Source organism: Bactrocera dorsalis, chromosome 5 (assembly GCF_023373825.1).
Source record: "Bactrocera dorsalis isolate Fly_Bdor chromosome 5, ASM2337382v1, whole genome shotgun sequence".
NCBI classification, from domain to species: Eukaryota; Metazoa; Arthropoda; class Insecta; order Diptera; family Tephritidae; genus Bactrocera; species Bactrocera dorsalis.
In genome coordinates this window covers 19,906,168-19,925,028 of record NC_064307.1, presented here as the reverse complement: position 1 = coordinate 19,925,028, position 18,861 = coordinate 19,906,168, and the positions used below count along the sequence as shown (strand labels likewise).

Here is an 18,861-nt window from a genome sequence, read left to right as displayed (position 1 = left end):
AAAAATTAAAAACTGATTTTGAAAAAATTTTAATTTTAATAATTAGTGCTATAATCTTTTATAAAGCAAATTAAAAATAGTTTTTTTTTAATAATCTCAATAACATCAAATCCCATGTACATAAAATGAGTATTTTTCTCATTTTTGCCCTTAGCAGTAAACTTTCCTTCAACTACTAGCTTTCAGAGAAGTTTTTACAACAATTTTATAAGAAATAATTTATTAAAAATAAAAAAAAATTATACAAAACTAATTTTACATTTTCCATCAAACCCAACAGATAAATCAATAATAATTCGCTTTGAGCCGACTAAAGCACTCTCACTCGCATCTAAGCGTATAATTGCATATAAATACTAAACACATAACACTAAATACATATGTATGTATGTATACACAAGATATTATATTTGCTTGGCTAAAATTATCTACTCACCTGCTATCGATATGTTTGCAATACGTACATACATACATACATATGTATATACAGTAAGCGTTACTTTGTTGCTTGCATTCGACAATTTCGCTTGTTGTCGTCAGCATTCACACTCGTCAATGCTCGCATCTCACTCGTAATCAGCAGTTAGTCATGCCAAAGCCGTTTTAGAACAACATTTAATGGACAGAACTTCAACCTCATATATCATCAGCGGTGTTTTAGTGACTGAAACCAATAAAAAATAACGGTTAATTAAATTAAATTAATTAATTATTTTCATTAAGTATTAGTGAAATAAAGCGAGGTTAGAGGTCTCAAGTTGTTTGAAAGTGAGCGAGTGCTGAAGAATATACATACATATGTATGTCTAGAAATATGTTTGCATACAAACTGTATATGTATTTCTATACTCAAAACAACAACAAAAATAACAAAAGATATATATAATCCAATTTTGTAAACATTAAATTTTATACAATACATTTTATGAAACGTATCGGTTTTCACAAAAAACAATATTTACATATATGAGTATTAGGGCGGTTCAAAACAATTTTTTTTCGATATATGTTCTGAAAGTTTTTTAAACATTAAATTTCATGCAAGCGACTTATTGTTATTGCACAAACAATTCTCATATGCGTGTTAGGGTGGTTCGAAAATTTTTTTATTTCTTTTTACTCTTTGTTTTCTGAAAAATTGTTTGGTAGACACCTCAAAAATATATATTATATTATTATATTAGGATGGTTAAATTTTTTTATTCCCTGTACTCTGAAATATTGCTTGTTGGACCCCTGAAAAATTACCTCTAAGTTATATTTTATGCAAGAAATGTAATTTTTTTGTATAAAAAGTATTCAAATCGGTTAGGGTGTTAAAGAATCGATTATTCCTTATATTCTAAGAACCTTGATTGGTAGACACCTTAGAAACATTCATATTAATGTATTAGGGTGGTTCAAAATTTTTAAATATTTTTTTACTTACTTTCCGTATACTGAATAATTGGTTTTAGACACCTTTAAATAACATATATTAATATATTAGGGTGGTTCCAAAAAACGTTTAATTTTTTTTTAATTTTTTTTAATTTTTTTTTTACTTTCTATAATATGAAAAACTGGTTGTAGACGCTTTAAATATTTCTACAAAAATTTAAAGAAATTTCCTTCGCTATTCATTTTCTTATTTTTTCCTTACTATTTACATCCAATATTTGTAAAAAATTTAATTCTTTACAAACGTGCTCTTCTACAATTTTTTCTAAAACTCAACGTTTAAAGTCATTGAAGTTGTCATAAAAATGCTTCTATATATTAATTTTTAATACCCTAATGAGTATGTAAGTATATAAAATAGCACAACTTCATCATTAATTATGATTTATAAACTTTTTAAATTTTTTTCTTCAATTAAATGATGACAAATCGAACAGTGAATTGACTCAGTGGGAAATGATTTATAGCTGCAGCTCTTTTTGTCTCACACAAATGTATGTACCTTAATATAACATATGCATCTATTGTATTAGTAAACTCTTGGCATCCGCAGTACAATATAAGTATATACAATATAAAGTACATATGTAATATATATAAAAATATCTACCTCCTGCGGTCAACTCAGCAGAAATATAAATTTCGCAGTGATTACTGCACCTGCTGCTAAAAATATTATTTGTTATAACCTCAATTTTATAGCTAATGATATAAAAATGTAATTACTTTTAAATTTGCGTGAAATTTTTGAAATATATTTTTATGTCACTTCTTATTTAATGTACATAAATTATATTTAATTGAGCTGTGACGCTTAGTTTTCGAGCATTATTTTGCTGAATTAGTACTTGCCTATATATGTATTTACATAATAATGTGATATATAAATGAGATTGTATACAGTGTATATATATGTGTATATGTACCAACGGCGAGTGGCAACAGCGAGCTGCATTCAAGTAAACAGTTTATATGCTTAGCAGCAGCTTGAATATATCGAGAATAAAGCAAATAAGCTTATGTACTTGGTACGAAGCTGACTGTAAGTAGCCTTGCAGGAAATAGACATTTGCGTATGGAAATCAGTGCGGTTATAAAAAAAATTAAGTTTAAATGATTTTTTTGTTGTGCTACACTTAAAAAAATACTTAAGCGAATGCTAAAAAAAATTAGTACTAAATTTTAGTACATAGCCAAATAGTAAAAAATTTAATTCAATAGAACAGGAATTGATGAAAATATCAAAAAAAAAATTTAAAAAAAAATTGTGTACTAAATTTTAGTACATAGGAAGGTACTAAACTTTAGTACATAGTCAAACAGTAAAAAATTTTATTCAATAGAATATTAATTGATGGAAAAAGCAAAAAAAAATAAAAAAAAATTTGTCTACTAAATTTTAGTACACTTTATCAAAAGTTAAACACATTTTGAAAACTGTATTAAAATTTTTTTGCATAAAATATTACTTTACTAATATTAATAAGAGAGTATTTTAGTACACTGCAAGTTAGTACTAAATTTGTTTTAATATTAAATATTTAATTTGTATTAAATTGGCTTATAAGCTCAGAAGTTTTGCGCTGAGTAATTTTAGAACACTTAGCATTGTATTCTATTTGCGCCAAGTCCATCTTAAACGCGAGCTAAAGCAATATAAAGTTAAGCAATTAAAAAACTATCGGAGAAGTTTTTTTAGTACAAGACTGCTTCTTTCTAACGCCATGTAGCTTAACTCGATCGCGCTTTTATAACGCGCGATACAGATAACTGAAGCAATCTATTGACATCTACATGCACTGTTAGTCAATTAGTACTAAACATTTTTTCACATCTTTGAATTAGTGTACTAAAATATATGTATTCCTTATGTATTTATTTATAAAAAGTGAATTAATACATCATTTTATTCAGCATGTACTAAATAAAGAATACGACTTTCATTAGTACTAAATGTTTTAAGTACTAAAATTTATTGAGCATTCTGGCAATGAGTACTAAAATATAAAAAACTCCACCGGAAAATGTTGTATTAATTTCACTGGAATTTTTTATTTAGTACTACATATATTTTAGTACTATTTGCTATAATGCTGAATAAAATTTAGTACTAAATATAATTTCAATGCTTTTAAGTAGCGCGGATCCATTTTTTTTACCCACAGCTAGTTTTAGTACTTGGAAATATTTGATAGAAAATCTGAAAACCTCTGTACTAAATTTCTGCTTTAAAAATAAACATACATTCTGTAAGTATTTTTTGAATTCCAAACGTTTTTAAGTCAATAAAAAAATTTAGTACTAATTTTGTTGCACTAAAAATTGCTGCAGCCTCAAGGTAGTACTAAAACTTTTCTTAACTTTTCCATGTTGCTATTTATTTGTCAGAATTGCCTATCAGTTTTCCGTGGTACTAAAATATATATCGTACCGCATCAACTTTTTCCTACAGGCCCTTTGGTCGTAATGCAACATTCATCAAGCCAGTGACAGCCAACAAATAAGGAAGGATAGTAAAAAATTGCTTCGAGCCAAATTCATAGTTTTTGTACGTTGAATGATGGCGCAAAGGAAACAGGAAGCATATGATGACTCTTAATTCGTATTTACGTAGCTCTCTAATGGCCGGTTCGCTGTTGGTTTTCTGCACACGACTGCAGTAGCGATTACAGAACGATTGCAAGGCTTTGTGCGCTTAAGTTCTCCGCTTGTTGTTTTTATTGTTGCCTTGCTACTTCTTCGCCGTTTTTTTCTTTGCTTTGCTACGATAAGCATAAGCAATCGGTGGGAAGTACATAATAAGAGTAATAAAAAATAAAGAAAAAAGAAGAGAATTGGCAAAACAAGTGCCTGCGATATGAGCAAACAGCAATAAGGCGATAATGCAAGCAAGAAGTGATATGCGCATGTGTATGAGTGTGTATGTGTATTTTTATATATATATTCGAGTATATACATACATATATGCATATGCATTATAAATATATGTATGGTCATTTGGGAGGAAGCTTCGACCAAAGAAGTGCGAAGAAGTTGAGCTACAGAAATAATATAGTCATATATGTACAAACATGTGTATTCCAGTATATATTTATATATGTACATATGTATAAGCCTATATGCATATCAATCATAATCTGGCAACTACCAACAACGCTTAAAACCAAATAAGCATTCAAAGCGATTTAGTGACTTGTATGACTGATTAGCTGACGTTTGCCGACAACCGCTCGCTTACCCCTCAGGGACTCCTAGGGTGAACCAAAAAAACTCTGCATTAATTTTTTTCATTAAATAATTTCTTCACGAAGTTTGGCACGGAATATTGTAGAAGTTATATTATCTAAGAAAAATTTTCAGATCGGATCACTATAGCATATTGCTGTCATACAAATTGAACGATCGGAATTAAATACTTGTAGGGAACACTTTTTTTTTTTTTAAGATATCGTCACGAAATTTTACACAGATTATTATTTATTAAATTGCTACAATATCTGAAAAAAATTTTTTAGATCGGCTGACTATAGCTTATAGCTGCCATACAAACTGACCGATCAAAAACCAGTCCTTGTATGGAAAACTTTTTTATTTGGAAAGATATCTTTACGAAATTTTACACAGATTCTTATTCAAAGCAATGCAACAATATTTGAAAAAATTTTCTATATCGGTTCACTATAGCTTATAGCTGCCATACAAACTGATCTTTCAAAAACCGGTCTTTGTATGAAAAATATTTGAATTTGAATTAATTTCTTGAAGAAATTTGGCACGAATTATTTTCCAAGGCAACAGTACAATATCTGACAATTTAAAAAAAATTGACCCTCCCTACTGTTTCCCTCAACCAAGTGCTGCTTAGCGGGGTACTTATTAATATCCCCCACATATGAGTGTATGATATGCAATAGCAACAAGTAAAAGCTAAAAATTCTACTATTAGTAATATAAAAGGCAATAACATCAGGAAAAAAACAAATCATCAGCACAACAACAACAACCTGTTTTTTTTAGCATTTCAAGCTGCTTGATGGCTAAAAAGCCGGCGAGTAAGTAGCTGCCGATTGGCTGTTCGCTGTTATAGCTTTCTGCTGCCATAAATATGCATAAACACATACATATGTATATACATACACACATATATATCATACATATATATCGTATACAATATACATATATACAACATATACGAGTATATATCTAGAAATCTTGCCATGAATAACCATTTCGAAGTTTCACTGCCACGATTCTTGTGCTTATAACTCTTTCGGTTATAGTTTTTCTTGTTGTTGCTATTACCATATAAAGTTTATAATCGTGTATGCGCATTGTTGTTGTTCTACTACTTTGAAGGTCAGCACAATTTTCGCACCAAAACTTTTTCTTCTTCTTCTTCTAGTTGTTTTGTCGTTTGTCTTTGGTTTGCTGTTTGTGTGTTTCGAAAGTTCATTTCAGCGACTATGAGATTAAGTAACGGTATTTTATGTGTCTTAAAATGGCAGCGTAACAAGATGGATTAATGGCGGGTTTTTAAATAATTTCGATTTCTTTCGGATATTTATATTGTAAAATAATATGGGAAATAGGTTTTTGTTGTTATCTATATAGTATTAACAATTTTCGAAGAATTCTGCTGAGCTGATTGTATTGGCGAAAAATAAATTTATCTTGGTTATTGAAGCTTAAGGTCTTGGAACCTGGAAATCCCAAGATGATGTCATAAAAATCCTTACTTTATTCTATTCCAGCTATTCTTTGCAGTGAAGAAACTTACGTCTCTTTCTAATATTATCATGGAACTCATAAAACTCTGTCCATTGCAAGGAAAGGCTCTCTCTACACTTTAATTGTCTTATATACATATGTAGTAAGGAATCGGTCCCAAAAACCCTCAAGGGTATCTGTTGTGTTTCATATATTTCTAAAGCATGGTCTTCTAGCTTATCTTTGCTGACCTTGGAACAATGTTAGGAACCTTTGCTAAAATACTCTTATGGTCTTATGTAGTTCGTAAGATGAATATTAAACATCTTTTGAAGGTTTTCTAAGCATTCGAAGCTCTGACTTAGCAAAACGAGGTTGGAAGGGAAGCTCAGAAAGCTTAAAGCTTTCCAATCCAATGTTAGAAGAGGATGCCTGTAAAAAAAAATGTTCATATATATAGTTTAAAATCGGTTCCCAATACCCACAAGAGTAGCCAAATACGATTTTTCGTCTTATATTTATATTGGGCTTAACTTTGGCTAAGCTTTACTTAGTATTAGTTTTAAGGTATCAACTTTTAATCTTATGTTGCCAAGAAGCTCTATTGAATTGATAACAAACACCTTCGAAAGGTGTTCTGAATGGTTGAAGTTTTTCTGATTAAATTGAGGTTAGTGTGAAAGCTCCAAAAGCTTAAAGCTTTAAAAAGCTGTTCCAAAATTTGGAAATCTTTAAAAATTATGAACTGCTGAAGCATAATTTGAATACTTCAGGAACTATTGGGTGTATTTCATACAAATTTTTTCAAGAAACATTATTTTCGAAACCCAGTTGGTCCAAAAAAAATTTTCAAAAATGCGGTCCTTCTTAAATGATCCTTTCAAAAATCTTTAGCGTTTCGAATTCATCCAAATTATGAGCTGCTGAAGACTTAGTATGTACTACAGAAACTATTTAGAAGCCAAACATCACAATTTTTGTCACTACTTCTACTTTCTAAACCCTTTTGGTCCAAAAAAAATGTTGCAAGTATGCGATCTACTCAAACCTTCCGATATATTGCTTTCAAGAACCTAAAAAAACGGCAAATTTTTCAAGCTCAACGCAGCAAAGACACACATACGCTCAAATATGTAGGCATACACATGCCCAGCATAAATTTTATGGACGCGTAATTTTTTTTACACGTCATTTTATTGGCATTTCACTGCTTAACCGTGCGTTTCTTCACCACGTTTTATTGCTGTGCCGCAAATTTGCGCGCCATTTCGCTGCCATTTATGTTAATGTGCCATCTCATTGTGGATAAAAGGCAAAAATTGCTAAATGACAGGCGGCCGCCACCGCATTCCATGGCGCATATGGACATATATAGTTATATATGTACAGTATATATATACATACATATAAATATGTACGCTTTAGACTCTATATATAGCGGTGTTTGTTTGTGTATAGATAGGCATAGTGTTCGTAGACACAAAAACAAAACTGCGAACATGAAATATAATAACAACAAAAAATTAGAATTTATAATTTTTATATACATAACTACGCGGGCTTGTGGTCATGTATGACAATGAAAATATGTTTGCAGGTGTAGGTTGTGTACAGACATATGTGCGAAGTTATGTATAAATATATTATTTTCTGACAAAATTGCAGACTAATTAGTTCTTAAAAATATTTACACAAAAATTTCAAGACTCGGAGCCAAAGCTGCGAAAATATAGCGCAAATTTTTATTAAAGAGTTATCTTAACAGTCCAAAACTACACCTAAGCCACTCATATAGTCATGAGAAGTTAAAATTTAAAAAAGGAAATTTTCAAAATCGGACTAGTACCCATACTAAATGGACCAGTCATATGCCAAAGACACTCCTATTGAATGTTGGGTTTGCAAATATTTTTTTATTAATAAAAAACAACCCAGAAATGTAGATTAGTTATTTCTCAAAACTTTTTTATATAAAAATTTGTGGTCCCAGACATAAAACTGCGAAAATATATCACAAATTTTTTATAAACGGTCCACTTTTCCTTCAAAAACCACGTCTAAGCTGCTCACAGAGTCATAAAATAACAAAGAAATATAATAATAAAAACGAAACTTGGACCAATACTAGTCCTAAATGGGCCAGTCCTTCGCCGAAAACGTTTCTATTAGCAGTTGGGTTTGCAGAAACTTTTTTTTATATAGCAAACAATGTACATACATATCTATATAAATAATGTACTTATATGTGTTATTAGCTGTAAACTTCTTGCTCGCAACGTCAGTGCCAGCAACAGGCTGCCAATCACTCAACACATTTCCACTGTCCATTGCACAATTAAAGTGGTATGTACATATGTAGATACATAGCTTGAAAAAAAACAACGAAACGAGCAAAATTCCAGCGCATTTAATTAACAAATTTCTGCAATTCACCGACACCCCTGCGCTCCGGCGCGCTTGGCCCCCTGACTGCTGACATGCCTCCCTCGCAATCGCACTCGCACTCTTCAATTAATCAAAATTAGCTGTGTCAATAAAGTTGTTCGCGTACCCCGTTCAACAGGGCCACACACACACACATTCATGCATACATATGTATATACATGTGTACATACATATGTACCTACTCATGTCCATACTGCCCCCTGGGGTCTTGCGCTGCGCAGTTTAATAAATAGCCGGCGATTGTGAGCTAGTTGACAATAAACGCTCTCGACTTCTTTTATATATTTTATATTGTATTATTTATACAATTTTTCAACTCCAGACTTTGTTTGCATTTGCATTCAGTTTAGCTCACATCACACCATAAAAATGTACGACCAGTCATCAGAGCAAAGAGTTTCTAACTCAGTTAGCCAATTTTGTGCTGCCATTTAGAATTAACACGGCAAAGCTATAAAACGCCTTTGATTTATTGCTCGTCAATGTTGGATTTCGGCGCATAAGTGGTCGCTCAGCCGCCTGTGTGGGCCACACGTTGCCGGTTCAGATGGACTTCGGCGCTGCCCAGCTGGGCAAAGCGCCTCATTTGCTTGTTCCGAGCACGGAACTGAAATCGTTTGCTTTGGAGGCGTTTCGGCGCTGTGAAAATGGGTGCAGCTCCAGCGCGGTAATTTGTCACAGATAATTGCAGTGTTAAAATGTGAAATTGACTCAATTTTATTGTTGCTAGTTGTATGCATTGTCAGCGGCGAAAATTACTTGAAATAAGCGGAGCTCGCAGTTTTGGGCGCCACCAAAGCGATGACTCACTGTGATCGTGAGCATTTTATATTTATTTTAAGCCGCAGTAATATGATAACTGCGGCGTTATAAAATTAAAAAAATTATAAATTTAAGAAAAAAATTAAATCAAATTAATTAATTAAATAAATTAAATAATGGAGGTGGACTTCCACGAAATTGTGTAGCACAACAAAATTTCGTCAGGATCGTAGTATATGTATACGAGTATGTAGATCGATACTTCAGTAAAATCTGAAGAGACTTGAATATTTTTACTTCTTAGCTGGCTCACGGTAGTAATTTAGAACAAAAAATGTTGCCACCCGTTGGAAATGTACAAATAAATAAAAAAACTAGAATACGGAGGGTTACTAGCATATCAGTGACATACTAAAACGAAGAGGAAAGTGGAAAAAGTTTCACAATCCTGCAAATTTAAAAGCATTTTATGAAGGTTGCCACCTGTAGAAAAAATTTATCTCAATAAAACTGATAAAATGAGCAATGCAGTCGAAAAATTTTCTTCTATTAATTTAATATTTTGATTTGTGCTTAAAAAAGGTTGCCACCTTTTTGAAATTTACTAGTAAAATAAATTATGAGATAAAATAATAGTAGAATATGCGCCAAATTATAAAAGTTTAAGAATACATAAGCTAAAAAGCGTTTTAAGAGGGTTGCCACCTGTAGAAAAAATTTAACTTAACGAAATTTATGAAATCAGCAATACACCCTAAGTTTTTCATTGGTTATTTTAATGTTTTTAATATTATTAGAAAAGGGTTGTTTTATTATTTTAAATATGAATTTAAAAAAGTTGCCATCTGTTGGAAATTTACAAGTAAAATTAAAATGTGAGATAAAATAATACCAGAAGGTGAATATTAAATTCTAAAGCATTAACAATACATACATTTAAAATTAATGTAATAGGGTTGCCACCTGTAGGAAAAAATTTAACTAAACAAAATTAAGGAAATGAGCAATGCAGCCGAAGTTTTTCCTAAGATATTTTAAAATTTTAAAAATTATTAAAATAATATATTAAATACTAATTGAAAAAAGGTTGCCACCTGTTGGAAATTTACTATTAAAATAAAATTATGAGATAATATAATACTAGAAAGGGAGCAGCAAAATAAAAATATTTAAGAATGCTGAAAAATATTTAGGAAAGGTTGCCACCAGTTTGAAAATTTTAATTCAATAAAATTGATAAAATTAACGCTTTAAGACAGAATAGGTAACACAATAAAGGATAGTAGAAGGAGGAAGGATGCTATTGCATTGTTTTCTTTTAGGTGTTGCTACATGACATTATTTTCTATTATTATTCTAAATTCCATAAAATTTGTTTTCTATTATAAATCGATTCGGAAACATAAAGTTACTTCATAAAGCCACTATATTAGAAATCCTGATATCTGCAGCAAAAAATCGGGACATTTTTCACATCTGTGACCTGGCGTTGTTCTGATAGAAGACAGTTGCTCTGGGATTTATCAAAGCAAAGCACTTCAAATATTCGGAACGAAATCGACGAAGTTAAGGCATGGACAATGAAATTCCGAAATTAAACCACCTCGGAATGGTTGGCATATTTTTGTATAATGCGACTTGAGTGGCACAAAGCTCAATGATGGTCTTGAAGTCCCCGGAAATTTACATCATGCGAGACGAGAGAGAGTGAATTTTTAGTTTCCGATGGAATCACGGCTACGGAATCGTTGCAAAATTTCCAAAGATCTTTTGTAGAGTCTACTTTATCGGTGAGGTCGTGAAATCATCATTACTTGCCTCATACGAGTCACTCATCCCCTCTGTTAATGCCGATAACATTGAAAAAATTTAAGAACTAGTGTTTAGAAATCATCATGTTAGCATTAGAAAGATAGTAGAGGATCTCATCGCTTTTGAATCAACACAAGACATTTTGGTTAATGTTTTGGGTATGTTTGGGGTACGGTTTGGGTATGTTTTGGGTATGATATTCTGTTAGAGGCCTTATCGTGGAAATTTATTAGTTTGCGACCTAAATTGCAAGAGAGCCATAATCGAAGCTGAAAAGAAGCACCTTTAACTAACCGAAATAACCGAAAAATCTTCCACCTAAACTTTCACAAAAAATAAGCTGCCTTAAAGTCCTAAATATCGATTTTCTTTAACGGTTTACGCACTTCGACATGAAAACCCAAAAAAAACCCCAAAAAAAAAACCTACGCGTTAACTAAAAATAAACCAAGCCATGCTAAATATGTTAAATAGCAGTTGGGAAAACTTTGAGAAATTCAACAAGGTCTCTAATTCGACTAATGCGTGGAAAGCGCTTCACTCCTTCGCTGTTGTTGGCTGTTGGCTGCTAAGCATAAATCATTTTTATTAGACATTTCCCTTGGAAATGAAGCCAAACATGGCAGTGCCACGTAAATGATGAAGACGCACGCAACACGCAACACACGCTACGCACTTCAAATTGCCCACAACAACAAAAGCAGTAAATACTGCATAGCAACAACAATGCGAAACGGCAGTGGCGGGTTGCAGGCAGGCAAAGGATGTTGCATAAAACAAGTGAACACGCACAAAAGTAACAAAGTCAGCAGAAATTACAACAACAACAAAAACGAAATGTTGAGAGTGTGCTACAAATATATGTAACTGTAGTGTAAGGATAACGCGGCAGCGCGCCTGTGGGTAGGAAAGCTGCCATTAGTAAGCGGCAATAACGCTTGCCCCACAAGCCAGCTACAGAAATGTGTTGCAAAGACATTTTTTTCAACGCACACGCATACATACGCACAGAACACAATCATTGAGCCAGTGTTTACTTAAATACACATAAATGTTCGAAAAAATGTGTGCAGGATCAATGTAATAAAGTCAGAAGGAGCTTGGTGTAGTGCTGCCGCGCCGTGTGGCATGCAACCGGGTGTGGTTATAGCCGGACTAACACACACGCATATAACAAACTAACACACACATGTGCATATGTGTGGATTTAGATATTTTTTATGCGCATAAATCCACCCATATGAGCACATGCATTACAAAAACAAAAAAAAAAATATGCGGCAAAAAAATAGCAAACCTACCCCTAGCTGATTTTTTTTATTCTTTTCTTTTCTTTTTTTTTCGTTGTTGTACCTACACATGTGGTTAGCGGTGGCTTGGCTCAGCTTATGTGCATATGCTGGCACAGAGTGAGAGGAGTATATGTGTGTAACGGTAACAGATAACCATTTTTTCCAACGCTCATTTCTTTCTATTTCATTCATATGTGACTTTTGTTTTGTTTTTGTGGTTGACAGGATAAGAGCGGCCGGCAAGGATAGATACATATTTATATAGAGTTTATGTCTGCTTCGCTCATGCCGCTGTCATTGACTCCTGCCACCGGCACTGTGTGGTCGACTGTCGCACACACACGCTTCTATGTGTGCGCGCATGTGGGGGCGTCGCCGGCATGCAAACAGCAACGGTAAATGTGCTACAGCCAATATGTGTACACATGTGTTGTTGCTGTATTTCTTTTTCGAATTTTTTTCTGCGCAGAAAAATGTCCGTAGTCATATTGGCAGCGCTATGGTCGCTTGTAACGCCTCATTCGCTGCATGCACTGTTATGAGATACCACGAAATTCCTGCATGCCAGGATATTTAAGACTCTCCACGGCCAGACAGCATTCAAAAAAAAAAAAAATGAATGTGTGTGTGCGTGCGTGTGTGTATTCGTTACACATGTCGTGTTTTCGAAATGAGTTCATTCAACTGTGTGTCGACAGTTTGCGACAATTTTTGTGTGAGCATGACAAAGTGGCCATTTTTGAAAATACACATGTATCCTTAAAGTTGCGTAATTACTGCTTGAAAAATTTTTTTGTAAGATTATTACACTTTTTGAGCATCGTAAATTGTTTATTATTGTTTTAGGTAACATAAAACTAATTGTTTTAATATTTTTGATATTTTTTTTAACACAAAATCCGCGTTTGGTAAAAGAAAGTGCCCCAAAATGGTAAAAAAAAACTAAAAGCAGCAACAAAAATCTTATGCTCGATAAGGTCGCTATATGTTTTTAAAGGAATCTGAGTATCTGTTTGATTTAAACGCTAAAGTTTGTGAAGATATCTTGTGATATAAAAAGGTTTTCGATAAAAGTGCTTAATTTCGATCGGCCAGTTTGTATGGCAGCTATAAGTTATAGTGATCCGATCTAAAAAATTTCTTCGGATAACGTAGCATTTTCTTGATTAATAATCTGTGTCAAATTTGGTGAACATACCACGTCAAAACAAAATTTTTTCCATATAAGGACTTCATTTCGATTGATTAGTTTGTATGGTAGCTATAAGCAATATTAGTCTGATGTGAACGATATGTTCGGAGATTATAGCACTGTCTTAGATAATAATACATGCCAACTCTCATGAAAATATCTTGTCAAATAAAAAAGTTTTCCATACAAGAACTTGATTTTGAGAGCTCAGTTTGTATGACAGCTATAAGCTTTAGAATTTCGCGAAGATAAAGTTTTCCCTACAGGAACTGACTTTTATCGCTCAGTTTATATGGCAGCTATATGCTATGGTGTTCCGATATTCACAATTTAGAGTTATGAACAGCTTTTTAAAGAGTAAAAGACGTTTGTTAAATTTCAGATCGATATCTCAAAAATGGAGTTTTTTTTTACAAGTATATACAGACAGAAGGGCGTATATGTAGATCTTCACGCTAATCCTTTATAGAGAAATGTATTTTATAAAGTCTTCGAAGTTCCCTTTTTGATTACACAAACTTTAAGTCAAACTTGGGGAATAAAAATTGTATACAAATTATACTTATGTATTTTCCCACCTTAGTTCTTAAATAAAAGTATGACAGCCAAATATGTATCTCTACTATTACTTAAGCCCCTTAATGATGATTTTTTCATACCTTAATACATCTTTTTCATTATTGGATATCTCAGACCTCTTATATTTCTTCAGCGAAACTCTAATAAAATCTGCATTAACTACGGAGAACTACTGTCACTTGTGAGATCTAAGTCATCTGCCTTTTTATTTTTTGTCAAAGCAAGAAGCTACCTACTAAAATGTTAATTACCATCTTATATAAGACCAATTCAACTGGTATACTCTGGAATGTCTACGACCCAGTTTTGGTTCTTTGCAATACCAAATTGAGTTCAGTTTTTTTTGGTTCAAGAGAATTAGTGGGAAACTCAGAAACTTACAGCGTGGTCTTGCCAAGTGCACTGGTCTACGACCTAAATTTAGAAAACAAAATCCAATAATTGTGTCTAAATTTTTTATAGCGTCGCCCAGAATAGCTCTTATTTTCCAGCATTCATAGCGAATTTTGACTCTGTGGATAGACCAACTGATGACCGAGTATTTGGAATTATGTTCTTAACTTGGCAAGGAAAAGACAAAAATTCCGTTTTTTGACAAAAAAAAGATATTTTTCTGATCTTATCTAAATTCTGTAAATAGCCGATACCTGCTTAAAAGTTCAGAATAGTCCAGACTTTGCCCTTAATGGAGCGAAATTTGAAAGTGCCAGCCAGATAATTCTTCGTTTTGACTTGAATATTGACTCGCAACATTTACGAATAACAACCAAAGTATTTCTTAAGAGAGAATTTCCAATGATCTTGTGTGTTGAGAGCACTTACACAGGTTAATATACCGAACCATCTCACCTGTGTATATCGAACGCCTTCAGAAAAGCTGCTCGAAGTGGTTCAAATTGAACCAGAATCATCGGAAATAATATCGCACGTAGTTAAGTTTCCCAGTTTTTCTCTATTCTTGGCATATATTAACAAAAAATGGTCTCTAATCAAGTCTACTATTTTCTTGTAAAGGAATCCAGAGCAATTAACAAGAATTGGTTCATTTGAAGTAAGAATAAAGGTTCCCATTCACACCATTGATATGAGCACTCCCTAAAAAATTTCCAGGCACTTAACGGGGTCTCTTTTCTTTGTTTATGTTCTACTACATTTAAGCCGAGAGAGAGAGAGAGAGCTGTTACCTAATTTAGTTTCAAAAACAGTGGTGGATCTTAAGAAGATGAAGTTTAGGTGTTACCTTCAATCATGCAGCTCAATAAAATATCTCTAATGCCTATTTACATACATATTGATAAAAAAAGCGTTGTAAATTTTAACTATAGTGGGTAAAAGTGTACAAAAAATGATTTCTTGCATGTAAATTTACATTAAACCTCTGTACTTGATAACAAAATCTTAATAAAAGATTTCTCAAGCTTCAAGCAACCGATAGATTGGCTCATTAGTCATCGTTAAAGATCATAATTTCTAAGTTTGCCAGTTTGATGGCATTATAAAAGATGAGTGAGTATTTGGGACTAGGGACATGTAAGCCGTAGCCGCAGAATAATTCCCAAACGCTTAAAAAAATCAACTTTTTGACTCCAAGCAACACGTGTCATAACTCGCCCACTTAATGAAACGCAAAAATATCAGATATAGTATATAGATATATAATACATATTTGCATAGAAAATATTGCTGACACTACACTTAACATTTAGCTGTCTTCTTCTTTACTTTTTTTCTGTTTTTTCCGCTTACTCCAACCACACTGTAATAAAAGCTGCAAAAATTAAATCATCTTTACGGCATTTATTTTCGACTACACCGTTCCAGCTGCATGATAATATTAATTTATTTTTAAACGCTGAGCGCATAATTCGTCATTACTTATTACCAGTTTGTTGATTTATTAGTGAAGCACTTGAATTTTCACATTTCATTTCATTTCAACGCTGGCCCAGCCAGCCATTATGTCCGCTGGCCGATGATATCACCGACAGCGTTGTCCCTTCAAATAAGTACATACATACGCATATATATACAGATGTGATTATTTGTAACTATATATACATATATATACTATATACTTACATATATATATACTACTATATACATACATATATGCACTTGTATATGCTTGTAGATATTTACAGCTGTTTGTCGGTTGATGTTCAACGTCTTATCAGTGCCTGTCTGTTACTCTGCGCGGGTCTTAAATTACAATTACAATAACAATTACAACAGAAAATTGATTAACGTAAAGCACAGCTGCGTGCTAGAAAGCACATGGCATTAATTTCCATTTGATAGACCCAAGTCAGTCACTCTAATCGAATCGTACAAAGTTTACTAAGCCACGTTGTTGCAAAGTGGATTAACTAATCAAATTAAATTAAATTAAAATATTAGAAAAATGTTTTGATTACAGTAATAGTATTAAGAAAAGCCGCACATAGTAACTAATTAATTGTTATTGTTGATTTTCTCTCTAGTAACTATATATATTTAAATATGTATATACATTTTATAGGAAGTTAATTTGAATTTAAATGATTTTCTCTTAGTCTAGTGTAACAAAAAAGTCAAAGAGAGATAAGAAATTTGTTTTTGTTTTTTTTAAGAGATATTTTGTTTAAGTTGCTTTGAAGATTAAGTTTGCAGTCAAACTATTCATGAAATAACTGACAAAAAAATAGTTTCTTTCTTTATCTTGACTTACAGTCTTACTTGGTCAGTTTGAAAGACTGATATATGCTATAGTGATCCGATCTAAACAATTTGTTCGGAGATTATACTGTTGCCTTAGGCAATAATTTCTGTAAAATTTCTTGCAGATATCTCCTCAAATACAAAAGTTTTCCAAACAAGAACTGGTTTTTGATCGGTCAGTTTGTATGACAGCCACATGCTATAGTAACCCGATCTAAATAATTTCTTCGGGGATTTTAAGGTTTAACTTAGGAATATGTCTCGTCAAATTTTTTGAAGATACCTCCTCAAATACAAAAGTTTTCCATATAAAGACTTCATTTGGACCGATTACTTTGTATGACAGCTATATGCTATAGTGACCCAATCTGAATAATTTGTTCGGATATAATAGCACTTGCTAGGATATTAATTAGAACAAAATTTCGTGAAGATATCTCGTCAAATAATAAATTTTTCATACCAAAACTAGATTTTTATCCTTCAGTTCGTATGACAGCTATATGCTATAGTGGTCCGATAGCGGCGGTTCCGACAAACGAGACGCTTTTTGATAAGAAAAGAACGTGTGCAAAATTTAGGACCGATATCTCAATAACAGAGGTACTAGTTGGCATTTATTTTACTTATGATGAGTCGTACGTGACTATGGTAAAACGAGTCAGCTCCTCTTGTTGATCATTTATATACGAGTACATATGGGATCACGGGACGCTGTTGAAATTTGCAGTATGCTGTCCCTTGATGATGAACAAATGCATTATCAGTGATCATATCAATCATCCGTGCCTCTAACAGCCACTAAAAGGGCGAAGTGAAAAGCAGGTTTCTCAAAATGTTGGGGCAGCGGAAATCAACATCAACCAACGAAGGGTCACAGACTGATATTGGATTATTTTGCAAGATTTGACAGGAAACATGAATACCAGTGTTGCCTCCTGGAGTCCATACTCGCACTAATTTTTATCGATACAATCTATAGTAGTTATATTGTTCTGAGTGAAAGAATACTGTGCTGTTCAAAAGCCTCCCCACCTAAAATAAAAGGGATAAGTGGCAATAGTCAGAAGTTGAAAGCTTTTACTTCCATTGAAGCCCCTTGTTAAGTGGAAAGTCGTTAGTAAAGTTGAAAAATTTCAGCAAACAGAGGCATCAGGCTGTACATATAGTAATTATATATATTTATGTATGTATATGTTAGGTCAGGTTATGTTAGGTTAAAAGGTCATTCCGATAACCGATACCACTTTCAGAGCTAAGAACGCCGGTCCATCGTGATACTTAAATATTCTAGGAATCGATCGAAAATACCCTCAGAAATCGACAAAGCCATTGGAGCCGTCTGATATCACTTTCGACTATTTCGACAAGTTGGCAGGAGATATGACTGCTGAGATGTTTCCAACTCAATCTCGCAAAACCTTAACAATGAATAATTTTGTAGATAAAATTGCCTGTCTTATCGCATGCACGCCTATTGGGCAATGGCTTAGATATTAATTAGACCAGTACGAACTTCTACGATTGCAACAAGCTGAACCGTACCGAGAGAAAGAAGTTAAGAGGATCTCATGTGCTCTACACTAGGCCACAGGGATTTCACAGTGCCTGCAAATCTCATGCGAAGTTCAGGGCTTGATATGTAACTCAGGTACTTAAAACTTGTTGTCGCTCCTACCAAATAATATTATATTTAGTCCGATGGATCTGTGTAAAACCGTATTTTTCCATTGAAGTGAAAATGTTCACAATCAATATTAAGGTTACTCATCGCGTGCAAGACAAAAAGAGCTACTGAAACGTTATTGATAAAATAAAAGCGGCTGAAACTCCTTATTAGGCTTCAGTAAGTCAGCCATAGATCCAAAATCCCTAATCGAAGCAGTTAAATATATCATCATTATATCATCTAAAAAAAAACAGTAAATATATATT

The 18,861-nt window shown here is 32.9% G+C and overlaps 2 long non-coding RNA genes across 2 annotated transcripts in view; one reads left to right on the top strand and one right to left on the bottom strand.

Annotated features, from left to right (window-relative positions):
• Window positions 1-393: 393 nt before the first annotated feature.
• The window catches only part of LOC125778599 (uncharacterized), a 58,172-nt gene continuing 39,704 nt past the window's right edge, over window positions 394-18,861 (bottom strand). Inside the window, exon 4 of the long non-coding RNA XR_007422799.1 lies at window positions 394-664. This is a non-coding gene — a long non-coding RNA (uncharacterized LOC125778599). The remainder of the gene's footprint in view (window positions 665-18,861) is intronic.
• On the top strand, window positions 9,095-9,431 carry LOC125778598 (uncharacterized). Its single transcript, XR_007422797.1, has 2 exons — window positions 9,095-9,259; window positions 9,323-9,431. It is a non-coding gene; the product is annotated as an uncharacterized LOC125778598 (long non-coding RNA).